The sequence below is a fragment of the Alligator mississippiensis genome, chromosome 1 (genome assembly GCF_030867095.1).
Source record: "Alligator mississippiensis isolate rAllMis1 chromosome 1, rAllMis1, whole genome shotgun sequence".
Lineage (NCBI taxonomy): Eukaryota > Metazoa > Chordata > Crocodylia > Alligatoridae > Alligator > Alligator mississippiensis.
The window spans coordinates 179664085-179690892 of record NC_081824.1 but is presented as its reverse complement, the minus strand read 5'-3'; the positions used below and the strand labels follow the sequence as shown (position 1 = coordinate 179690892).

The following is a 26808-nucleotide window of genomic DNA, read 5'->3' as shown; positions in this document are numbered from 1 at the left end:
AAGGGCCAAAACAAGTGTTCCCTGGGGGGACACCGAGCAGAGCATGCCGGACAGCACCCACCGGCCCTCGAACTCAGCTAGAGTGCCGGTAGCTACCGCCCAGCGATGCTCTACTTGGAGACGTGCACAATCCAAGGAGACTGATCTTGCATCTTCTTCCTGGTCATAGGGAGTGTAGCTTATGATGCTGTAGCTACTTACCTATCCTCTGAATCATTAGGTCTTCAGTTGAGAAGAAAAACCTAGACTTACCCTACCACACGAGAGAGTTTTCAGGGAGATTTTCTGGGGCCACCACTAAACAAAACCAATATGTGCAGGTGTTTTTTCTACACAGTTACCATATTAAGCCTCAGATTCCTGAAAAATGGTTTAGCCATCAACTTCAAGTGACCAAAAAACATTTCTCAAAGGGCAGTCCAAGTTTTTACACTCCATGCTAAAATGAAATGTGTCCAGGGGTTTTAATATTCAAGTGTTCCATATTTAAAGACATGCTGTGCATAAAAGCATCACAAAATAATACCCTGCAACTGTGAACCAAACATAGGAATTCAAAAGTTTTGCAACACAGAGTTGTTAGTATGAAATTAGCTTTTATTTTTACCTCAAAATAAATGCACATTTAACATTTATTCAAAATCAAAACTGGAAAAGAATATTTTAAACAAGAGGGTGATGATTCATTTTAACAGGGCAAATGCTCATAAACATCTGTAATTTCTCCTACCCCACTTCTGCTTGGCTAAAAACACTTCTGCCTGATTTTTAGTCTACTGCGTATTAAAAGGAACACTTGACAACCGAAAAACTAGAAGTGGCATAAGACAGAACCAGATATTCATTCTCTTCAGAATTCAGTTCCATGTGTAGCCACACATTTATATATATATAAAAAATTCACTAAAGTGATTTACTAAATTCAAATTTAGTAGCTTCTTCTGCAACTTAGTTCTTTGATATCTTGATAAGGGCAGTCAATGCTTAATAAGCATGTCAAAAGTCAGTGCTATAGCATAACCACGGTATAACTTGAGAACAGGGCTTCTATATATTGTTCACTAGAGTGATGTCTTGTAGTTGAATTTCAGTTTCAGCAGGTACTTCAGATTTACCTGAGCAACATTGTAGACAATACATCTGGGAAAGAAACAGCAAGATAAGGAAGAAAATAGTGTCACTACATATAACAGGCTTAGAATTTAGTCTTGCTTTGTACTGACTTGAACTTAAGAGCAAAGTCCTGGTAACTCTGCTCTTAGCTTGGACCTGGAGGATATTTGACCTAAAATGAGGAGTGATTCTCAACTAGGGTGTCGTGGCACCTTTTGTCAAGAGTGCTGCAGGGTGCCACACAATGTTAGCCCTGTTAGGTATGCAAAAATAATTCAGAAGATAAACTCAGAGATTTCAAAAAGGAATTCTTGGCTTTAAACGCATTCTGGCCTGTTGTAGGCCTTCTGAGTTCTTTGCAATAGAAGAATTGCTCTAGTATTTTATTGTCAGCAACAGTGAAAACTAAGAGCTGGCATTTTCCAAAAAGTTGCCCTTGAGTCTAAAAAGGTTGAAAACCAATGTGGTGGAGTGGTTAGGAGCACTAAAGAAAGCGTGATGGGAATCTCAAGATACAAGCAGCCTGACTTTAATTAAGGAGTGAATTTGCTGAAGACTATTTACATTAAGACAGTCAGGTCTGCTAGAACCTCACTGCACCCAGTGAAGCACTCCATCCAAATATCAGAAACAAACCAGCATGGTCTGAGCTTAGACTTAGGAATCAGGAATTGTTAATAATCATAACAAAGCCATTTAAGCAATCCCACTCTCTCCATCTGTAATAACAAAAGCTATTTACTGGCCTCACAAGGGGACTAACATGGGAAAAAAAAATCCCGTTATCACTGTTGGTGTCAGAAGGGACAACAACTGTCTAGGCTGTGGAGGTATTAAGCTATTAAGTCTACTTTGCCTGTTTGCAATATATGATGCTATAAAACTTACTTCAAAGACTCCTACATCAGAGGAAGTGGACTTAATGTTCTCATTAAGTACACTGTAGATGATTCAAAGACATGGGATAAATAGCACAATTGCTGACCTAAATAAAAATTGATTTGTATTATGTTTTGCTAAACAAACTAAGAAAGTAGCCGTATTAACAACCCATGAATAAACTTCCTCTCTGTTCCCCATGAGAAGAATCCATTCATAGAAAGACAACTCACCTGAGTTTTGGACCTACCTTGAAAACTGTTTAGTTTTTGCTTATTTAGGACAGGAGGGGTCAAACCATGGCTCTGGGAGTACAGACACCAGGGTTCTATCCCTGGTTCCAATGCAGACATCAGTGTGCCTTTCTTCAAAAGTATTGTAGAATACAAATTAACATATGCAAAGAGTTTTGGAAGTACTATAAAAGTGCTATCCTTAACAATTTTTACTCACCAAATTTTTTTTTTTTTTTTTTTTAGCAGGATGATATTCTAAGATTCCTCCCAAGTAGTGTACAAAACCTATTCCCTATAAAAGAGGCATGCTCTCTGGTTGAAGTCAAATACCAAAGGATACTCATTATACAGAAGACAAGTATCATTAATTCCTGTTGACATTCCATTCCCCAGAGGAACTTCTACACCCTCATAACTGATGGTGGCTGTGGGATCAGGCGCAGTTTTGCCCAAACCTGCAAAGGAGAAAGGGAGCATCAGTTACAAGTCTCAAATGCAAGCAGTCTTGTGTCTTGAAAAAAACTAAATTCACGATGGCAATTTCACTCATCTATATAAGTGCAGTAGGTGTGTGCCATTCTTCACAGATTATTAAATGTGATACCCCTGCCCATAATGGTTTGCCATAGGAGACCTCAGGGGATCCTGTAATATTGTCCAATCTTTTTGTCTTGTAGTTTTACTTACATATGCCTCAGAAGGAAATAACCTACAAATGCCAGACTTTCTAGACATTAACACCTCTTTCTCCACTTGGAAATACTCTCCCAGTTTAGGAACTAACCACGGAGCAATTTTTCAAACCAGCTGCATGCTCCTATGCAGACAGTGTTTTCTTAACTTGCTTATCTGAATGTCATGTGGGACAGTGTCTAAAGATTTACTGAAGCTAGGATGGATCACGTCTACTGCTGCCAGCTATCCACTAAGGCCACCCAGCCTGCCAACGAATGAAATTAGATTGGTTTGACAAGATTTATTCTTGACAAACTCATCTTGGTGGCCTCTCACTAGGGCTGTGCGAAGCTTCAGTCCCTGATTCAATTGGGCAGAGATTCGGTCCGATTTGGCGGCTGAATCTCCGAATTGAATCAGAGGACCCTTTAATTTCTCTGAATCGAATCGGAACCCTACGAATGGATTCGGAGAGATTTGGAAAGATTCAGAGATAGACACAGCTTTAAATGTTTTTTCTACATACCACTTGGTAGCAGGTGGCTCGTGAATGCTGAGATGCTGGGGCGGATATGGAGCATCCCACAGGAGTGTGGGGGGCTCCCCAGTGCACTCAGTAGCAGACCCAGAAGTGGACCAGAAGCACTTCCGGTCCACTTCTGGATCCACCAGGGAGCATGCAGGGGGGCATGCTCCCCTGGCTCGGTGACTGGTGCTTCCTGGGTCCCTACTCAGAAGTCTTGTGCCCCAGCCTCCTAATAATTTTTGTTGCCCTCTGCTAGACTGTCTCCAATTTGTCCACATCGTTTCGATAGTGGGGGACCCAAAACTGGACACAGTACTCCAGATGTGGCCTCACCAGTGCTGAATAGAGGGGAAGAATCATTTCCCTCAGTCTGCTGGCAACACTTACTAATGCAGCCCAGTATGCCATTAGCTTTCTTCACAACAAGGGTACACTGCTGGCTCATATTCAGCTTATTGTTCACTGTAAACCTCAGGTCAGGGATGATGCTGGGGGAGGTTAGGGGGGGGCTCTAGCCCACCCCACATTTGCCTAACCCTCCCCCATATAGTTACCCTTTCCAGTGTCACCCTTCCCCCCAGGCTGCTGCTGCCTGCCCCATGCAGCTGAGCCTGCACAGCTCTTGCCTGCAGTGCAGCCTCCCCATTGGGAAGGGGCTGGCACTGCCCCTGCCCTTAGTCATTTTCTACAGAGCTTCTGCTTAGCCTGTTGGTCCCTTGCCTGTACTGGTGCCTGGGATTGTTCTGTTCTAAGTGCAGGACTTCGCATTTGTCCTTATTGAACTTCATGAGCTTTCTTTTAGTCCAGTCCTCCAATTTGTTTCTCTGAATACCAGCCCTACCCTCCAGTGTATCTACTACTCCCCATGGCTTGGTGTCATCTGCAAATGTGCTGAGGGTGCACCCCATCCTATCTTCCAGGTCACTGATAAAAATTCAGATTTTCTTGTTATTTTATTTATTGCAGGTGGTTGATAAAGTTTCAGAAGAAGCCAAGATCATAAAGCAATATGTGAAGAATACTTATGCTGCTACCCACAATGCATATGATCTGAAAATTGTGGATGTAAGTCTTGAAAGGGTATAGAATATTGCGGACTAGGTGTTTAAAATTGGTCTGTAGACGTATAGGGTTCTTTCAGACCTGGGCTGGGGGCAGGGAATAGCGCTTTACTTTCAGTTTGGCGTGCCCCTGCACCAATTGCAGCACATGCCCAGAACAGCCGGGGTGAGCAGCAGGGCTGGGCCCAGGCGGGGGGAGGGGGGGATGCCAGACTTGGGGCAGGGGCTCCTGGCTGCTGGAGGCGGCACATGACCTCCTTCTAGGCCCAGGTGAGGGCTTGCTGCAGGTTGGCAAGCAGCTGCCAGGGGGCAGGCAGGGCTAAGTTGTGGGGTAGTAGGTGCCATGAATATGACCGCCAGGGCCAGAATGGAGTCCAGCACCTAGCAGTCATTATCCATGGCCTACACTGCCTAGACCAGGAGGGCGTTCTGCTCCTACAGCAGCTGGATCTCCTTGTGCTTTAGGGCCAGGAGCTCTGCCCAGAACTCCTGACCCTGCACCTCCTTGCACTGGTCCTGTGCAACCTCTTGGGGAACGTCCTCTGCCCCACCCAGGCCCGTGATTCCTCCAGCCGCTCCTGTGACCTCACCACCAGCTGCTCCAGGAACAAGGTGCAGTCCTGTGTCTGCCTTTGAGGGAGCTGACACGTCCGCAGCTCCCTGGCTGTGAGCGGTCACAACCCTGAGGCTGCATCGCAGCTGCCTAGGACAACCTCTCCCTCACATGCAGCTTTGGGCCCTGTAGAGCCACAAGACAGAAGATGTTTGTGAAAGAGTTTGCAACATTTCTGATAAGATACCAGGAGCCATGCGCTTCCCAGCCTCAGATCAGGAGTCAGGCATGCATGGGTCCTGAGGGACCATGGTACATTGGGGTGGGCAGGCTCAGGCCCAGGTGGCCACCAGCCTAGCCCCCCAACCCTGCTCATTCCCCTGGGGCTGGAGGGCTGGTGGGTGCTGGCTGCAGGCAACCTGCCTCCCCTGCCCTCTTACCAAGGCAGGACAGGCCAAGCTCCTGGCAGCACCTGCTACCACGGCTCCAGAACCCGCTCCCGCCCTAGACTCCTGCTTTAGGTCAGCTGCTCTCTTGTGCTGCTGCCCAGCCCATGTGCTGCCGTTGGGGGGAGGGAGGAGGGGGGACACACAACTTCAGTATGACTGGGATGAGGAGATGCCCATGCCCCCACTCTCCCCACAGGGGGTCTCTCCAGGGAGGTGGCCCAGGGCCAGTCCCCCAGTGCACGAGCACTGTGCCCCGAGTGTGCCCCTGCTGCACGTCATGGGCACTGTGTGAGGAGCTGTTTGCATGGAACAAGGGATGCCTGACCCACCAGGCCCTGCTGCTGCTGATTGCCACAATGGCCTTGGTGCACCTGCATACCTGGTACGAGACCCTGAGCTACAACAGCACGGGGGGCAGGTCCAGGCTGCCCTGCAACCTCTGTTGCCACCTGGAAGGCTACCGGTGGCTGTATTATGCGTCCCTGCACCCCCCCGCAGCCAAAGAGAACATTGCTGCCAGCATTGACATGTTCCTTGGCAGGAGAGGCCCATGCCTGCCTAGCTTTAGGGGCATGGGCTGCTGAAAGTTCGACACTGTCTCCTGCCTCCCTGTGTGCGGGGGGGGGGGGGGTGTAGAACCCAGGGCCAGGGGCATGTGGGAGGACTGGGTGGGGAGTGGGGAGCAGGGGCCAGGTCGGGGAGGGCCCTCCCCTCAGTGTGGTCCTTAGCCCGTGGCCAGGGCTGGTGCAGCCGGTGGCCCCACTCAGTCCTGGCTATTGATGATGGCATGCGACTCCAGCCATTGTCCTCTGATGGTGGGTGTCATGTGCAGGCACTGAGCCAGGGCCTCCCCTGGGCAGGAACCAATGCTGCTGGCAGTCAGCAGCGTCATGGCCAGCTGCATGTTGTGGCTGCCCCTGGGGCTGTGGAGTTGGCAAGGCAGGTACTGGCCAGGGCTCTGAGTTGTTGGTGGAAATTGCAGACAAGGAGCTCAGCACAACAGGGAGCTGGACCCCCGAAGGGGCTCTCCTCTGGTGATGACTGCAGTTGGTCTTGGCAACCCACTGTGCCTGCATAACCTTGATTTTTATGTGGCACTGCTGCACCAACAGGTCGTGCCTGAGCTTCTGCATCTGGCTTGACAGTGCCTCATACATGGAGGCATCTGAGTGCCTGTCCCGCTTGGATTAGTGCTGCTCCTTGCCCAACAGTGCCACAAAGCTGTGTCTCTCCTCCTTGGTCCAGTTATTGCCCCAGGTAGAGGGCATGGTGGATGCAGCCACAGTTGTGGGCACTAGCACTGGCATGGGCACCGACACAGTAGTGGGCAAGGAGGATGAGGCCATCATGAGTCCCATGCCCAGTTGGTGGCCCTCAACTCAAGGAACCAGAGGGTAGAAGATCTGTGGGGGCAACACATTCACGAAGTAAATAAATAGATGGAAGAAGGCACCATCTGGTTATTTTGCTGAGCCACTCCTTGCAGATGGATCAAAACTGTCTATATAGCCCTGTTTAATAGTCTCAAATGTGTCCCATGACCTCAGCATCAACAAAGTACTGATCCCCCTTTAGTATGTGTGCAGCTCTTGTATGTTAGCTGGAATGCTGGTTCACTAGGCGGAGTCATATGGCTGACCTGTTGGAGATGTTCAACACAATCGGTGCATCTACACACGACACTTATTCAAGTTGCCTAATTAACTCTTCAGTAAAGCATCACCATCTACAGGAGTAGTGCTATTAGGTCAGAGTAAAGTAATTAACTCCGTTGCAGGATAGTACTGCCCAACACAGGTACTATTCTATGGTAGAATTTAGTGCACCACAATGCATGTGTAGACAGTGACCAGGGCTTGCTGGAGCATGAGGGTGCTACAATACAGGGCTGCCTGCCAGCTAGCCCCGCAGCGTAGCACCCTTGTGCCCCAGTCAGCCCCTCCCACAACACACTGAGCCAGGCAGCAGCAGCTCCGAGCTGGCTGGCTGACCCCCTGGGTTTCCTGCCAGCCAGCGTTGTGCCACCCTGGCTCAACATGAGGCAGTCCCGGACATATGTTATAAATGCCGCACCCAGGAGCAATAAGCTCCAATGCAAACGGTACCAGAGGTTATGTAATCAAATTCATTCCACACGTAGACATGCCCAGTAAGTTGAACATCTCAAACAGCTTTTGTACAGTTTCCATCACTAGTATTTGATCTTGCCCATCGCTTAGATTGGGACTGCCATAATCTAACACATACAAAACATAGAAAATCTCTGAGGCATGAGTAAGCTGGAAGGGAACATGTTTCAAAAGGGAGTTTAGAGGAGTTTTAAGGCCAGTCTTGCTTCAGAGTTCCATTACCTGAAGTGACTCAGAAAAAGGGTTAGTAGGGACTATATCCCAAGCACCCTTGTCACATTGAGAGCGCACTCCCTTGAGTGCTCTCAGATTCTCGTAGAAGCACAAAGCAATATTTAAACATACAGAAATGAGCAGACCTGTGGAAAAAAGGCCTGTTATGATTTTCACCTTGTTCTTCCTTGACTTCCTTGACTGCTTCACATGTGCACCCTTGTGTACTGACAGCAGTTCCCGAAAGCCTTTGCTGGAGGATTTCACATCCTTGAGAAACTCTTCTGAGACCACTCAGACTGTGACCTCCTTCACTTCTTCCATCTTCTTGTTCATTTTCTCAACTTCCTCTGTCAAGAATTTTGTTATAATTTTCCAGGTATGAAATCTAATATTAGACGTTTGCCTTGAATTTGTCTCCTTCCCACTACTACAGCAGGGAAAAGAAATCTGGGGGCATCAGGTAACCCTTTACTCTCTGCTTCTCCCAAAACTCTCTTTGCTGGTAGACCCTGCTCTCCAATTACATGGAAGTGAGGAGCAAATTTGAGAACAATAACCTTGAAATTAAACATGGTTGTCACAATTTGTATACAGTCATTCGTTCCCCAATGTAACTGTTGTGCAAAAAGCACTTTGATTTTTAAATTTTCTACCTTTCATTTTAATTGAATGTCCTCTAGATTGTCTGTCAAGAAACAGTGAGAACACAAACTGCTCTTCATCTCCCTTCTCTGTATTACTCCTCATTTTACACATTTGTGTCTGCTTCTGTATTTTTAAGAGGAACAATGCAGTTCTTATAAACTCCTTGAGATTCTCCACACCCTTGTTCAATCACCCTTCTAACTGCCCCCACCACTCCCCCAATTCCTACAGTATTGGGGGGGAGGGTAGGGGGAAATTTGGTGACCAATACTGAACCACACATGATGGATAAAGGCTTCACCCCAGATCAAAGACATTATGACATTCTCCATTATTCACCACCTAATTTCTTATGCATCCTAACAACCTGTTTGGTTTTGCATTACTTGATTGCATTGATTTCCAGGTCTATTTGAGTTGATGCTATTACTTTTGATGCAGTTACTTTTGAAAACTTACAGAGTACCACAGTAGTTCAATTTCCTTCCCCACCCTCCAATACTGAGTACCATTTGCCATTCTGTTGGCCATTCACCTAGCTGTTTTAGGTTTCCCTAAAGTTCCTTGCACTCCTCCCTGTTTCCAACCATCCTGAACTCCTTTTTGTAAACTGTAAGTTGCACTACCTCAGTACTCACCACTCCCTAGTTATCTTGAGGCATCCCCTTGTTAACCTTTTTCCATGAAGAAAACAGACACTTACCAAATAAGGGGGAAAGGGAGCTTCTGTTAACTAGAACACTCTTATACACTGCAAATGTAACAAATGGATCCATATTTTTAGCAGTCTGGAAATGCTTATCATTGTGTGCGATGATTCACACATCCAACCTGTGTTTTTTAGGGTTTTTTGTTTAAGTGGTGATGCCAAGTATCACTATGTTTGACTAATTTTTAAAAGGAGTGCATAAGGTTCAGGCTCTTAGGGGCACTTGTACATATGATGAAATTTAGCTGTTTTTGCAGTTTCTGTCACGGTGTACACGTGTGTGGGGGGGGGGGTTCAATTTAAATGAGTTTGCTATGTTGCAAGCTAAACCACATCTGCATGTAGTTTAGTTTGCAACGTCGCTATTTATAACGTTGCAGCCTTTGACAGCTCACCTCCCCACAATGGGAGAGGCCGACTGAAGGCAGAAGCAGTGAGGGGCCTGATCCTTGATCCTTTTTATTGATTTTTTCACACCCCAGCAGAGCCTGCCCACCTCTCCTACAGCTGGAGGGTGAGCTGCCAGCAGGTTCTGAGCTGCCAGAGGCCCTGAACCTTCCCTCCCTGGTAGTGGTGCCCATAGGCAGCACCCACCTGCCAGCAGCCCACCCAGGCTGCCCTAGGGGGTGCTGCTGCTGTGGACGGAAGGACTGGAAGGACCTGAAGGACTGGGCCCCACTGCAGCTCAGGGGCTGCTTGGCCTGCTGGAAGCTCACCCTCTAGCTGCAGAAGATGCAGGCAGGCTCCATGGGAAAAAAAAAAAAGGATCAGCTGGGGCGGGGTGGTGGGGGATGGAGCTGCGGCTCATCCGGGGGGGCGGGGTGGATCCCGCCACTACGTGCACCCTTAGAGGGCATGTGGGACATGTGCCTCCAGGCTGCATGAGGCAAGGGCGGGCTGCTACTGCAGACAGGGGCGGGGGTGTTGCCCAGTTCTTCCCAGTGGGGTGGGGGTGCTGGGCCGGGGCTGCACTTGGGGCAGAGGACAGTGGCATTGGGAGTGGGGGCTATGGTGAATTTTGAGGTAGCTGCAGCCCCTCCCATAGCCTTCCCTCCCAATGCTGCCACCTGCCCCAAGTGCAGCCTCGACAACCCCCTGCTGGAAAGAGCCCAGTGCTATCCCCAGCCCTAGCCCACAGTAGCAGCCCACTCTTGCCCCACACACAGATCCAGGGGGCACACGACCCTGTGCCTTCCACGGCCCTCCCCACATCCCCTGGATGAGCCACAGCTCCGCCCCATGCCCTTCCCCAGCCCCACCCCCTCCCTCACCATGGGGACCTCAATCTGCTGTCCCCCCACACCCCTTCCCCTACAAAAGACTTACCAGCCAGCTGCTGTTCTCCATGCTACCGTGCTGCACTGCTGCTGCGTGCCTGCACAGGGCATTTATCAGCGACATTCTTGGCCGCATCAGCCAAAAAAAAGCTGATTGCCAATAATGTTAATTTTCCTTATATTAGTGCCAGTACAATATGGAACCAATGTATTGGTGCACCTCTAGACTAAACCCATGTCACGTGTACAAGCACCCTGAAGTGGCTTGATTTCTAGAGGTACTTTAGCCTAAGTTGCGAGAGCTCAGTAGTAAGTGGGAACCCTAAACCTTAGAAAAAACTCAAACATCAACAGGGATATTTCCCTAGGTGGATAGAACTGAAGCACAGTAATGTATACTGAACCCCAAGGAAAAAAAGTGCTAATCTCAGTACAGATAGGCCTTTCAGAATCACAGTTTAAATAACCTTTTCATGGGTACACTCAAAGTTTGCTCAGAGAGTTGCATTAGAAACTTGCCAGGAACATGAGCTACAATTTTGTATAAAGTACAGCTCATAAAACACCCCCTACAGATTCCAGACTGAAGGCTGTATCTTAAGACAAACTACACATCAAACTGATTCCAAATACCGGGATCCATAAGCTTCACAGACAGCACCCCTGTAAAGCTGGGCATCTAGAAATGGCATTGTAAAACTCTTTAGGTCATACTTTACTTGCTCTTTGGATGCTTGTGCCCAACACTTTTGGCTTCCCATAATGCTAAAGCTGTTCTGGAGCACAGACTGAAAAGGCAACTTTCCTTGAGTATAGGTTAGTGTTGTTTTCTTAATAATCTTATCATCTATACCAACTACTCACATCTGCTGTTCCATCCAGAGCCTCTCTTCCTCCATCTGCCTCTTCTCCTCTTCTTCCTGTCTCAATCTTTCTTCCTCCTCTTTCTTACATCTCTCTTCTTTCTTTTGCAAGTGCTGTCACTCTTCCTTTTCATGGCACCTCCCTTCTTCTTCTCCCCTGTTTCATCCATTCAGTAAGACATTTCAGCATCTTTACAATCTTAGATCAAATTACTTGTACCATTATATGTTTTGGTCCAGGTCAAAAGTTATAGCTGCACAGATATATGTCCTTGCAGTGAGCACATGCTAAGAGCTCCCTTTGATTTGTGATATCTTTCAGTATTTAGCATGCTTATACCTTCCATTCCAACATTTCTCAGGCACGTTAAAATGTGGAGTAGAGCACCAGCAAGGTTTTGCAGAACTATGATTTACCAAGTGTGAATTTAGAATTATAACTTGAGAATCACTTCCTAACGGTTTCTGGCAAGAGATAATGGGGTGGGGGAGTAGGAAGGAAACCCTAAAATGTCTTGGATCTCAAATTTAAATTATTCCCTGTACATTCTTAACTGCTTAGAAGGTATTACATAGCTCCTACTCGATATATTAGCTGAACAAGGTGGTACTGGGTTGTGACAGCCAGAACCAGAGGGATTAATAAGAAATAAATATGTGCTTCTTGGAGGCATTTGGTATTTTGCCTAACAGGTAATATTAGCTAATATAAAGCTTGTAAGTTCGTAATGCGCAAATATAACTTGTCTGTCATAAGTTTAACCAAAATGATAAAACTAACTGTTCATATTAATCATGGAACTGACTGGGCCCCAAAGGTGAAGCTGTAGCTGCAAGATTAGTTGACCTAATGGTTTTTGCTCAGGGTTCAGCCTTGACGATAAAAACTGGATCCAACCACCTGGCACACCCAACACATTCCAGGAAAGCATGTCCCAAGAAAACATATTCAGGAAAATCTAAAAGGGTTGGGATTAGGCAGAGTGATGTCAGTTTCAAACCTAAAGGTGCTGCATTGTAATTTGCTTATTGGATAAACCCGAGTCTAGGTAGTAACCTTTTATGATAATTTTTAACATCTTTCAATCCCATACGGTAACAGCTATAGGGCAAGATTGTGAGTGGCTCTAAAATCAACAGATTAGCATAAGACTAGGTATAAAAAGCGTGTGCGTCAGGCCACCAGCAGGAAGGAGGGAACAGAACGGTCATTGCTGTTCCAGCCTGGACTCCGGACTCCTGGTGTGAGTGAGGATCGGATCCTGATCAAGGGAACTTCCCCGGTAATCCCTCTGACAGTGTTGATCAAGGATGCCTGACTTCACTGGAATCACTTGGCACGCACCTGGCATCGAGGGACTATCAATAAGTTGCCAACCCACGTCTGTCTATCTGTTGTTTTGAACAGCCCAGTGGCTGATACCCTCGCAGTGCCCAGTTGGCCTGCAACAGAATTGATTCATCTATCTGTTGTTATTATCTGTTGTTATTATTTACCACTAGCTCTTTAATACTGCATTATCTGCTTATCACATTTATCTTTCTGTTAACTGTTGTGTGTGTAAGCTATAATAAATTTGCCTTTGCTTCACTCCCAACTCTGCCTCCTTGATCCCAAACCAAACAGCCCAGTCAGGTTGATTGGGTTGCAGCACCCAGTCAGCCTGCAACTAAATTGATACACTCACAGTGCCCAGGTGGCCTGTGACACTGGATATACATTCACTACCTGCTGAAAATTTGTAAGATGAGGATTACTTTCTAGTTCAGCCTGAAGGATTGTGGACTTGTGAGAAATACTTGAGCAAAATATGGTCTGTGGGCTGGATCCGGCCCACCAAACATTTTCATTTGGCCCGTGGCACCCATCAACAAATCATGCCCTACCCAGCCCTTCTGTCTATGAGGGTGGGAGTGAGGTGCCCATGTGTATGCACACCTCCAACATACCCTACTGTGCCTTGCTCCCACCCTTGTGGGCAGAAGGGCCCAGCCAAGCCAGCACACAGCTTCTGGGGGGGGGGGGAGCTGCGAGCTGCTGCTGCAGCTCCTGCAGCCCTCAGCATAGATGGTGGAAGGCCAGAACTAATGGGATTCAGCCCTGCCAAACACGGGGCAGCCCATGCAGCAGGGGTGGGGAAGGATGAGCATGCACCCAGGATTGCAGCCTGGCATGTGGATGACTGGCTGCCCAGTACAGCAGGCAAGTACCAGTTGATTCTGTGAAGGGGAAGGGGCTGGGGGGGCATATTGAGGCCCCTGCAGTGAGGAAGGGAGTGGAGCAGGGGCAGGGGCTGGGGCAGGGGCTGGGGCCCTGGCCATGCTAGGTGGTGGGATAATCAAAACCTGGGTGGCTCATCCAGGGGCACAGGGGAGCTCTCACCACTGTGTACACCCAGTGGAGGCCCTGTGGGCACATGCACTCCAATCAGTGCGCAGGGTGGAGGCAGCTACTGCTGTGTGCTGGACTCTGTGCTGCTGCAGCTGCCCCAGAAGTGGCACGATGCCACATGCCTGTTGCTGCTGGGCTGTGCTGCACCCCTGCTCACCCAGTGGCGGGACACATATGATGTCACATGGCTCTCGAGGCAGCGGTGGATAGAGCCCAGTGTGCAGCAGCAGCCACTTCCAGCCCATGCACAGATCAGGGAGCATGTGCCCCCTTGGCCTCCGCCAGGGTGCACACAGAACTGGGAGTACCCCCCCTCCCCCACATCCCTGGATGAGCCACCTGGGCATTGATTGTCCTATCACCCAGCTCAGCCATAGTCCTATTCATCCCAGCTCCTGCCCCTGCCCCTGCCCCACTCAATCCCTCTCCACTGGGGCCTTGATCTGCACCCCTCAAAGCCTTTTCCCCTCCCCCTGCCCCTTCCCCCACAGACTTACCTGCTGCGGGGGGACACACGCAATGTGAGCACACACTCAGCTCCCCTGCAAAATTTTTTTGCCCCTTGTCTAGGCTCCACTTCCCGGGCATCTGGCTCACTCTGGGCAGCAGGTAAGGAAGTGGTGGGGGCGGGGGTGCAGCTGGGTGGGGGCACAGAGCATGGGGTTGGGACTAGCTGCAACACAGAGCCTGTGCCCAGGGAAGCGGCAGCAGTGTGCAGCTTGGGTGGGCAGCATGTGTGTGTGAAGGAGGATGGGGGGTGTGGGTACCACTCGCAATGCTCCCCCACCCCCCCATGATGCGCAACCCCAACAGGCGGTGGCAGTGGCAGCAGGAGGGGGTCATCAGGGCACTCATGCCTGGTGCAGGCACCAGTGGGGCATGGTTCCGGCCAATGCTGCACATTGCAGTGAAGGGCACAGACTCCGCTGGGCAGTCTGTATCACCTACACTTGCACAGCATGAAAGAAAAGCCCCAGGCACTGCAGCTAGCTGCCTTCCCCACTGAGGCTGTACACAGGAGGAAAGCCCCAGGTGCTTTCCCCTGGGTAGTGGGGAAGGCAGCTGGCTCCAGCATTTGGGGCTTCCCTTCCATACCCAGCAATCATTTCTATATAGACTACGCAAACACAAATCATGACAAAAATATTTTGTAATAAAATTACAATGTTATAGTAGGTGTTTGACTTTTAGCGTATGATTTGTTTTCTTTCTGGTTCTAAGATGGCAACCCCCGCCTCCCAAAAGAAATATTTCCAGGGGGCAAAGTGAGGGACTTCTGGTAGTAAAGGGCAGGGATTAGTGGGTGGGACTTCTGGTCCCAAGATGTTGACCAGGGGGCGGGGCAACTGCCAAGGGGCAAGGCTACCCATGAGCCCTTGACAGCTCATCAGAACTCGTTAAGCGGCTCTCCACCTGAAATATTGCCTGCTCCTGTATAAGAGGCATCAGCGAAAGTAAGAAAGAACTGCAACTTCTAAGGTACTCTAAAGATGCCAGCAGTTCTCTTACCCTCTGCCCCTCAAATGCTCATTACGTATAAAAGCTTAAGTGCAAATGGTACAACATCATTTTTAGGAGAAAACTGGCACATACTACATCTTTAAATAAAATCTTTTGCATATCAATTTTGATTAGTCAAAGCTCCAAAATTTCATCATGTTTCAGGAAAACTTGAAGGAGGCAGCATTTTCCTGAGTTTCAATTCCAAACACCACTGTTTTATTCTTCTAGCTGTATACTCATAGATGACATACTTATGCAGAAAACTTTCCTTCCCTAACTTGTCTCTCTTTTTGACATGCAAATGTATTTTATTTGTTTGGTTACAACTGAATCAAAAGGACTCCAACTGCATTTTTCCCAGTACTTGAAGTAAAGATCAATACAAGTGATAGACGTTTTACCTTCTACAGGCCTTGATACATGTGCAAGTGATTTATTTAAATGTGGATTTAAATGCATCCGATCTAGATGTATGCTTATTTAGATGAGGGTGATACACGGTCATTTGGTCATGAGTATTAAGTTATGTATCTCATAGCACTATTGGAGGGCGCTTACATGCCATGATGTTTTTTTATAGAGTAGATTCACTTAGTTTGAATTCTCATTCTTCAAGTGGCACTGTTCTAGACAGAAAATATATCTATTTAATTTTAATTTAGCTTTAATTACACAGCTTTAATTTAATACTCCAAAAGCTTAAATTGAATAAATATTAAAATTTTAAATATTTAATATTTAAATAGTTAGCTTCAATAGCTTAGCTTTCATTTAGCTATAATTAAAAAAAATATATATATATGTATATAAAGTAAATTAAAGCTTTCTTCTCTGTAAAGAATAAAATGTATTTGCTTGCTATTCTGAGCCTCATTTCTTCTTTGTATGGGGGAAGGGGACAGGAGAGTGGTTGAGGGGCTTAGCATTGGGGGCGGGGGATATATTAGCCGCTGGATAGGACACAGCTATGGTATCCTCTGGGGTGCAATGTGGATATATGGGGCTACAATGAAGCATTTTTTTCCAGGCAGCAAAACAAGGCAGCTATATGATAGTGCAATGCACTCAAAGGCTGCGGGAAGCAAGGAATCAAGGAAGCATTTGTTCCAGAACCCTTTTCATTTGAGGGATCTAAATCTGCAGACCTTGCAATGATTTCAGGCAGAGAACTGGCCCTTTCAGTATGTCACAGGCACCAGGTCTCTGAGAAAAGACAGTAGTGGTTTGTCTGACTGCTAGCTCAGAGTCTTTTGTTGCTGATATGATTAAGGCTGGGAGGGGCCCTGGCTGATTCTTGCTAACATGAGAGCAACCAAGCAACAACAGATGGACGTGGCCATCCCACCACTGATTTTGGTTAAGGGGTTACTTGACTTCACAATGGTAGCAATTACCAAGTTGATTGCTGACTAAATTGTCCTAAGTGCTAGCCTTCCAGTGTGTATCCTTTTGCTTGTGAAATTTAAAGGCTGTGTGGGCATTCTTATTTTGGCTATAGCAGCCTGTATTTCTAGTTATCATAAAGGTAAAATTATAGCAGGTTAGCATAAGGGTAAATTTAATAGGGCATAACGCATAGGACCATAATATCTCAGCCAGCTCTTCACTGTAGCTTAGCTGAAAAAATGCTGCAGGGTTTCAGGGGGTTGCACTGAAGGTTGGGGGCTGCTGGCAAGGACTGAAGGGTCTGAGCCAGGCCAGGGGTTTCCAGGGCTCCAGTGTGAGCTCCCAGCCTCCAGCCACCCTCCAGGACCCCAATACCCATGCTGCCCCCACAGGTACCCAGCAGCTCGGTGCCTGGCTCCTGCCCTGGCTGTTAGTCACACACCTCACCCATCATGTTCCTCCCACCACAAAAGACATATGTAAATGAGTAGGGCTACCATTAGAGGTGCACTGATGCATCAGTCCCATATTGTATCAGCACCGACATAAGGAAAATTAACAGTATCAGCAATCAGCTTTTTTTGGCTGATGTGGCTGAAAACGTCATTGATAAATGTTCCATGCATGCGCGCAACTGCAGTACAGCATGCAGGCAGCCAGGAGTGCAGCCTGGCAGCATGGAGAGCAGCATCGGGCTGGTAAGTCTGTTGTAGGGGAAGTGGAAGGGGAGTTCGAGGCCCCCGTGCTGAGGGAGGGAGTGGGACTGGGGCAGGGATAGATGCTGCACAGCTGGGTCAGCTCATCTGGGGAGCATGGGGGGGGGCAGCTCCCGCCACTGCACACACCCCATGAGGGCATGGCGGGCATGTGCCACTGGATCTGTGTGTGAAGTGAGGGCGGGTTGCTGCTGTGGGCTGGGGTTACACCACGCTCTTCCCAGCAGGGGGGCTGGGCTGGGGCTGTGCTTGGGGCAGGCAGCAGCAGCACTGGGAGGGGCGGTTGTGGGGGGCTACTGTGAAATCTGGGGTGGCTGCAGCCTCCCCATAGCTCCCTCCCAGTGCTGCTGCCATTGCCCTGAGCACAGCCTGGTTCAGCCCCTCACTGGGCAGAGCCCAGTGCTATCCTCGGCCCCAGCCTGCAGTGGCAGCCTGCCCCTGCCTCATGTGCAGATCTGGGAGTACATCCCCCCCATGCCCTCCTGGGGTATGTGTAGGGGCAGGAGCTACTTCCCACTTCCTGTGCTCCCCAGACAAGCTGCTTGCAGCTTCATCCTGTGCCCCTCCCCAGCTGTGCAGGGCCTGCACCTGCCCTAGTCCCAGCCTTGCTCCCTCCCTTGCTGCAGGGGGCCTTGATCTGCCCCCCAACATCCCCTTCCCTCCCCCACCCCTTCCCCCACAACAGACTTACCAGCTGGACACTACTCTCTAAGCTGCTGGGTTGCATATCGACAGCCGGATTGGTATCAGCCAATATGGCTCGTTAAAAATCAGCCATTGGCACTGGTCCAAAAAATTTCTATTGGTGCACCCCTAGTTACCATCATCTGGGTTTTTCCAGACATGTCCTCTTTTTTGGCCCCCTGTCCTTCTGTCCTGGAGGGTTTTAAAAATGCGACCAAATGTCTGGGTTTTTGTTTTGCCTCTGCTTTCCTGGGCACTTCCAGCTTGGCTGCTTGGGGCTGGAAGCAGAGGGGTAAGGTGATTGGATGTTGGGAGACCATGTGCTCTGTGCACTGGCCCTGGCAAGCTGCTTGTAGGTGAGAGAGAGAGACAGAGAGAGTGTGCGCACTTGTGTGTGAACTGTGTGGCCAGCAGGGCTGGGGTGGCTGCGGGTTGGGAGTGAGGGGCACTGGCAGGGCTGTGGGGGCTGTGGTGGCTTAGGAGTTAGGGGCAGATGCAGGGCACAGACATATCACTGCTCCCCCCCCAATCATATACCCCTTCCCCCTCTTCTCCTCCTTCCCCTCCCCCTCCCTCCCCCCTATAGGTGTCTTCTTTTTTGATACTGAAAACATGGTAACCCTAGAAACAAGCAACATGAATAGGAATATTAATTAGAAAACCATCTGCTGAGTGGGGAGTGTTTTCCCTCAGGCCCAGCTGGACAGAGCGTGGAAGGGGTGAGAGAGCTTCCCCAGGGGCTGAGGTGAGATTTTTAAATTTCCCAGGTTCAGTATTGCTAACCCCACCATGTCAAAAATCATGAGACAAACTCTTAAAAATCAAGAGATTTGGAATCTAAATCATGAGATGTTATTTTGGAAGTGTGTGTGTGGAGTGTTATTTGTGAAGGTGTGGGGAGCTGTGGGTGTGTGAAGGGTTTGGAGCCCAGGGAGGTGGGGTTCCCACACACCCTGGCAGGATGCGGGGTACTGTGGGTGCAAGCAGCAGGGTTGGGGGGCCTTGCCTTGGGAGTGAGGGGCAGACACACACACAGACAGACACAGGTGGGAGCAGATGGGCAGATCAGGTCACGGTTCATGTGACAGAGCTGCAGGCAGCTCGTCCAGAGGCAGAGGAGAGGGGTGGGCAGCTCTCCACCACTGCATGCACCCCCAGGGGAGGCATGGGGAGCAGGTGCCCCCCATATTTGTGCCTGGAGCAGAGGCAGTTTGCACATTGTGGGCTCGGGGCTTTGCACCCTGCTGCCTTTGCCCTGAGAGCCATGTGACACTGCTAGGTAGTCAGGGGATGCGCAGCCAGTGTGTGGCTCCTGGGGCAAAGACAGCAAGGCACAGAGCCCTGAGCCACAGGCACAAATCCAGGGAGCACTTGTCCCCCATGCTTCCCCCAGGGATGCATGCAGCAGCAGGGAGCCACACCCCCATGCCATGCTCCTGGACAAGCCATCCATGTTGGCTTAAAAATGGCATTTAAAGGTCTGTTTTTTGGGAATTTTGTTTTTTAGCTTGTAGGTATAGATATATGCATTATAAGGGTTCAAGATGGGCATCAGGGGTTAAATGGATTTCTAAAGAGCTTGGGAGACGCACATACAGCTTCTCATGGCCCTGAAAGCATACAGGCTGTCTAGTACAACAAAGCCAATGGATGGACACGGCCTGAGAATTGAGGGGGGCATGCCATAACATGATATCACAGCCTTCATGACAAATGGGTTGTCTAACACAATAAGGATACACAGCCTGGGAACCAAAGAAGTATGTACCATACTGTCCCATAACACAAGATAAGTAACAACAGCAACAAGGCCTCAGAGAGGGGGCCCTAAGTCCCAGTTTTGGGAGAACAGACCAAATTAGGAGACCCAGAAGGCTATGTGGATGTGTCACCATAGAGAGACAACCAACCTGAGATAGCCACAGATGAAGAGTCATCAGGAGTCATTAAGGGGGAAGGAGAATACAAAAGCAGAGACTTGAGATTACTAAAGGGTCCCTCCCTTTGTCCTGTCCTTCCCTGTCCCTCCTTGCTGTCCCTCCCTGTTCCTTCTCCTCCCTCCTTTTCTTCGTTGAGAAGGGTCCCCATTTCCATCCCCTGGGAAGGGTCCCTGAGGCCACCATGGACCAAGGGCATACCAGCAGCCCAACTCATGCATCCCACTGGAAGGGAACTGTGGGCCTTGGCATCCCACCTCCTGACTGCTGACATCTAAGAGAAAGAGCCTCAGAGTGGAGATTGCATCCTGACCAGATGTACTTTGCCTCTGATGACAGCCCTAGGATTGGTAGATATAGAATTGTTTGATTGTTTGTATTGTTGCTTTTTTGTTATCACTCTGTATCAATAAACTTGCCTATTATCAACTGGCGGGTGTTGCGATCAGTCTGAGGGTTGTGCTCACCCGGAACAAAGGTATAAGGGCTGTGTTCCTAAAATCCAGTGTCAACAATTGGCCATTCTGCTGGGACAAAAGAGTAGTAACCTGACTGATCAGGGAATTGGTTGATGCAGAGTGATCTGTTCTAGAGGGGTTAGCTGAGACTTGTAGTAAGGTAGAGCTGTGTGGTAATTGACTAGGGCTGTAAGTGTTGTGCAGGAGATGTTGTTTGTTACTGCTGTTCCTTGTTTGCCTAGGTCAAGCAGAGAAATGGATATGGTTACATGCTGTGGTCCACTTGGGATTAAGTAAGAATCTCCTGTTGTGTTTGCAATAGGAAGCTAGAGAGCAGAGAAAGTCATCTCTCTGTTGGAAAGGCTGTGTGAATGAACAGGGTCCTTTGGCTCTAAGATCCTTGGGAAGGGTTACAGTCTTTTGTGGATGGTTACAAGAGCAGTTATCTGTTTGCTGTGGAGTCTGTAAGGTGTAGGTTACAGGTGCAGGTTATGGCAAGGCAGAGTATTATCCAGGGAGTGCAGCTTCAGAGAGATCAGAGACAGATACTCTGGGATCCTGTGTGCACCAGAAAATAGAGGCAGCAGAGGGCACAGAAAGAGACAAGGCATGTTACTGGACATCTGCTCAGGCAGTGTCAGCTCCATCCCACGACTCGCTCTGGTCTCCCATTCACCCCAGCCCCACTCCTTCCCTCACTGTGGGTGCCTCAGTCTGCGCCCCCCCCTTCCCCTCCACAGACTTACCTCCACAGAGCTGCTCTACATGTTCCAGAAGAAAAAATCCTGAGATTTGATCTCTGTCTTGGGAGATCATGAGTTAGAATGAATTGACTTGGAAACCAGAAGTCTCGTGATTGTTTCATGAGAGTTGGTGTTACTGCAGGTGGCTTGGAGGGTCTGTCCTGGGATGTGGCTCCAAAGTCCTGGAGAGCCTTACATAAAGCTCCTTGGTGCTGCCACTCTGCTCAGCACCCATCTCGGAGCTGGTCCCGGATGAGGCATTTCCCCCTAAGAGCAGAAGTGAAAACTGCTCAGGCTTTGCAGCTTTCCAGAAGGGCCAGGCCAGCCCACACAGCCCCGACCCCTCTCAGGGTGCTCTGTCTCACATGTGAAGCAACTCTGCCAGTTCTTAGCTCTAGCAGGCAGGTGACCACAGCCAATAAAAGACATTGCCTCTTGCATGATTCCTGGAATACCATAGCTATAACCATCAATCTAACATTACTATAACTTGCTTAATTATATCATGCTTTCATGAATTCTCTTTCAGTTTCAAGTGGGAATTCTCTTCCTCGGTTTCCTGTTCTAAATAACTGTGTGGTATTGCTGTGTTTTACAGGCAAATGCAGCTGTACTGAATAAAGCTCCATGTTACTCAGAAGCTCATTCTGAGGCTTAATTCTGTCTACAAAATGCTTTGAAATCCTTTGTATTTTGCACTTCTGGGAGTGCGTGTCGCTGCTATTCACTGAATTGTGATGGGCTAGCTGGTAGTGATTTGACCTAGGGGTTTTGAAAAGGTAAAAAATGATTGGAGGGCTTGGGATCCCTTTCCTCACCAATCAGGCCTGGAGACACCCTCTATGTCCCCTGATTGGCCCCTCGGGTCACCTGGAGGGGGATAAAAGGGGCAACGCAGCTGACTCAGAGAGGCCAACCAGTGAGGGGCCACAAGGAAGGAGTTTCAAAGAGCTGGCAAGAGCTGGGCCAGCGGGGCAGGAGCAGTTGCCCCAGAAGGAGCAGGACCCTCAGGCAGCAGTGGAACTCTCCGCAGCGCAGCATGCAGCTGGCAGGAGAGGCTCCTTGCTGGTCCCCAGGATCTCCAGGGAGAGGCTGCAGCCAGCAGGAGAGGTTCCTGGCTCCAGCTAGAAGTTGAACAGTGATCTGAGAGGTTCCCAGCTCTGCTTCCAACTTCTCCAGCAGGAGGCAGGGCAGCTCGACATGAGGCAGGGGCTCCGGGAAGGCCAAAAGCCCTTGCAGCATAGGGCAGTCCCAGCAGTGGTGGCTGTGTGGTAGAGTTTCTGCTTACCATGTAGGAGATCTGAATTTAAGTCCTGGCTGGACCAAGTAGGGGTGAGTCAAATGACAGGGGGGAGAAATTATTGTTGGAATGGAGGGGGTCATTGTATTTTCCCTCTTCCCCCCCTCCAAGTTCCTGCACCCTATTTGTTGTGTTGTTTACATTTTATGCTTTGTCAAACCGGTCTTGTGTTAACTGGATGAGTATGTCTACAAATGTGAATACCTAACCTTTATTGAATCCTGTCCCCTTGGGGCACTGCAGTGTCCCCTATTCCCCCTGGTTTATATATGTTATGTTCCCACCACTGTTTCTTTCATTAAAAGGTATATGGTTAAGTCCTCATTGGTGATCTGGCTCTGCTCTATAGGGGGAGGAGGGTCCCTACACCTCTGACAGCACTTGTGCACCTACTTGGATCTCTTCAATTGGAGAGGGGGTACGTCTTGGAGTACCACCCGGGTTACACATTGAGACTAAAACACAATAGAGATGAATTACACAGACAGCCTATATACTTTTCTTCCTTCCAAAATATTAATTCTTCACATTGCACACTACATAAGACTGATATTAAGACAAAATTCCTTCATTAGGAGTATTAATGCTTCCAGTAACCTACATCATTTTTACCCCTCCAAAGAAAAAGAAAACAGTCTTTTGCTACAACATAAAGGGAGGTTTCTTTAACAAAGTCAAAAGTTTTTGCTTTTTCTTACCTTAACACTTCCTTCACTGCACTTAACATGGAGTCTGACTTTTTATTAGTAGAATACATGGAAGTTTTACCCCTCCCATGACAGTCTTGAATTGTATCTGCATGCATACTTGAATTTTCAGGGTTGGCACAGTGCTGGTAGCAACAGAACCATCTTTATTTGGAGGATCTGAGTTTGCAGAACTTGCCATGATTCCTGGCAGAGAACTAGCAATTTCAATACATATCACACTCCAGCTTAAGCTTGGCCTTGAAGTATACCAGTCCCCACCCTCCTACCCCATTCCCACTCCAACAGGGATTTTTTGGAGGATGAGAGGGAAACCTCCTAGAACAATGCATTGCCTATCCCACTATTGTGCATGTCAAAGGGCTACTTTCAGCACTGGTAAACACCAGCTCCATTTCAGACCTGTGTCTGTGCCCTGCACCAAGCATGCCTGGTCTCAGCTCCATTTCACACCCGTGTCTGAGCCCTGCATTTAGCGTGCCCTGTCTCAGCTCCAACTCTCACCTGTGTCTCAGCCATTTTAGCTGCAGGACAGTCCAGGATCCCACTACTGAAACTTCCTAGCTCAAGTGGCTACTTGAATTTTCAAGTTGGCAAATACCAACGTGATAACTGAGTACTTTGCACTTCCAGCAAGCAAACCTGCTTTATCTATTTAACCTCACACACACCCAACCACAAGAAAGCATGGAGATAAGAAATTACAGGCTCTGGAGCTATGCTTGGTGGAAAAACTATGTCACTCTCACGATGACAGACCCTAAATCACATTTGCATAATAGACATTACAAAACCACACGCAGAACCTGGTTCAGCTAAACTATGTCTATCGCACTTTAGTTATCACCTGATGATTGGGACCCTAAATGAGATTTAACCCCATGCACATGTATCATGTTACAGGTTGTAACATATTATCAGGTTGTAAAGTGAAATATCTATCATAGCCTTATCATTCCCCAGCATATCAAGGAACCCAACTTCAGTGCATCAGGATTGTAAGGTCTTACTTGTGCTGGGCCACCAGTTTCAGTTTTTCTTCATGTGTCGGATGAAAGGCTTTGCCATCTTTTTCTGCAGAAGAGAGAAAAGAATCTAGTATTCTGATTTATTCATTATGAGATCACACACACACACACACACACACAGATACACCAGTGAGAAAACCTCAAAGAACCTCTCCCTTGATTTTTTTTCAGAAGAAATTAAGACTCTAATGTGCCCCTTAGTGACTTGGTAAATGAAAGCAATACATTTAAATAAAAACTGACACAAATGTGTCTAGAAGAGAGATCCAGCTTTAGTTATTACAGCTTAGTGCCCTAAGATTTTGCATCTTTGATTACGTCTTTAGTTGGAAAGCTCTTCATAGACATAGCTATTAAGTAGGCTCACACTGCATCATACGGATACAGAGTTTTCAAATATTTAAAAAGCTTCTAATGTAAATTCTTCAAATATGCCTACCAAGTCCATTGTAATGTGGATGCAAAAACCTCTTGTGCGAAAGCTAACTTTGCCTTATGGATTTTAACTTTATTCTTTGCAAAATTATAAGAAGACTGCACAAAATAAACTAAATCAAGATGGAAGGAGAAAGTCCTGCTTAAAGCAGTTTGATGACTCCAACTGCCTTAGCAAAATACAATAGTATCCCACCAACCAAGAGACTAGCATTAATACCAATTATTAAGGCTTAAACTGAGAGGGCTTTGGCCCTAACAGAGGTGGACAGCATTAAAAACTTTTATATATCCAGTATATCAATGATTTTTAAAGATACATGATTCTGCACTAGTTCTGTAACCCAGCATCTTGTACAGCATGGCCTGAGCTGCATACAGAGAAGTGGTTTTAATTCAATTACATCAAACATTAATCAAGAAGGAAAACGATACATTAAAGTTGAAGATTTAAAAGTTAGTCAACTAGGACTATCACGCATCATATTCAACAAAACAAGCTGTCAAAATAAGACAGCGAACTAGCAACCATTTGCTATGATACTGCTTACTGAAGAGACATGTTTCCTGTTTCACAAACCAGAATGAATGATCTCTTGCTTTTTTTTTTTAAAGAAAGAAGAACAATTAGCATACAATAGGGGTGCACCAATAAACATTTTTGGGGGGCTGATACCGATCCAATTTTTTGGGGAATTGTTACTCTGGGTGGCATTAGGGCATGTAGTGTTGCAATGGAGAAATCCTAGGCTGGTACACTAAAGAGGTTGCCAGGCAAGGTGGGAAGACATTAACTCCTAATGAACAGGAAACTGCTGGATCACATACTGCTTCAGTGCATATACATCTAGATAGACAAGGTTCCTTGGGTGAATCTGATATCTTTTATTAGACCAACCCAAATAGTTGGAAAATAATTATTAAGCAAGCTTTCAGGTTCAAAAGCCCTTCGTCAGGCTAAGGAAGTTTCTGCAGTTGGTGTGTGCAGAAACTTCCTTAGACTGACGAAGGGTTTTTGAACCTGAAAGCTTGCTTAATAATTATTTTCCAACTATTTGGGTTGGTCTAATAAAAGATATCAGATTCACCCAAGGAACCTTGTCTGCCTATGTCCTTAGACCAACACGGCTACAACCTACACCCCTGTATACATCTGGATGTAGCTCACATTGCAGGGCCTTGCAGCTTTAGGGCCTTCTTACTTTAAACCAGGGATTTGTGCCTGGTTCCTTAGTTAAGAGATCCCATTAAGGCTGTCCAAGGAGGTAAAAGCTCTCCCCGCTCCCCTCCAGTCTGGTGCCCTGTGCCTGTTGGCAGCACCTGCAACTGCTCCTTTGGGAACTGCTGCTCTTGCCTACCCCCTGGCAGCCCTGGTGTCAACTGTGTCCACACTCCCAGCAACGTTCTCTGTTGCAAGCAGACATGGGGTTGGAGCCACACTTTGCAGCCTGGCTCAATCCATCTGCTCCTCCTGCACTCCTAGGACCAGCCAACAGAACTGCAGGGATGGTTGCTGGCATCTGCAGGAGCAGTTTCAGCAGCAGGGGCTCCTGCTACCCCCTCAGGTACAGACAGGCAGGGAGGGAGCAGCAGTGGAAAGAGCACAGCAGAGTCAGGTCCTACCACTGCTGCCTTTACCTGGCACCAGCTAGATCAGTGGTTCTTAATTTTTTTAGCCTCAAGGCACCTCTCTGCCTCTCTTCTGATGCAGATTGGGGCTGAGTCACTCTCAGCTGGAGTGCCTCAAAATTCAGAAAAGTTATGGAGGGGTGCCTTGAGGTTTAAAAGGTTGAGGACCAGTGCTGTAAAACCTTAGCTTTAAACAAAATGCTTCAGTATCATTTAATCACCAGGATTTATGGCTGGCATGTGTTCATATTGCTTACTATCTATCTCCAGGCAGTCTTCTGTTGGCACCACCTGTTTGATAGTGCATTAACAGTAATCATCTGATTACTGGGAAGCAATTCTGGAATCCGAAGTATTGAGAGTCATTTATTTTTGTACCTTGATAAAGAATTAAAATCTTTGTTCTTTAGAGATGCCCACAAATGCTTTGGTATAGGATGTGTGATACAGCCTTTTCTGCTGCTTGGCACGTAATGATTGGTTCCTAAAAATGGCTCTGTTGTGCCTCCAGTGACTCACATCTGTGGATTCTTGTTCTCTGGAATTTGCAAAGCGTTAC

At 47.8% G+C, this 26808-nt stretch overlaps 1 long non-coding RNA gene across 2 annotated transcripts; it reads right to left on the bottom strand.

The window, feature by feature from the left end:
- Positions 1 to 576: 576 nt before the first annotated feature.
- On the bottom strand, positions 577 to 25558 carry LOC109282139 (uncharacterized). Of its 2 annotated transcripts, none has more exons than XR_002089018.2 (6): positions 24168 to 25558; positions 21154 to 21417; positions 11333 to 11488; positions 8012 to 8184; positions 2569 to 6895; positions 577 to 1140 (listed from the first exon to the last, which is right to left on the bottom strand). It is a non-coding gene; the product is annotated as an uncharacterized LOC109282139 (long non-coding RNA). The 2 variants fall into 2 exon arrangements; XR_009456669.1 differs by having other exon boundaries at positions 2569 to 2683.
- Positions 25559 to 26808: the final 1250 nt, after the last annotated feature.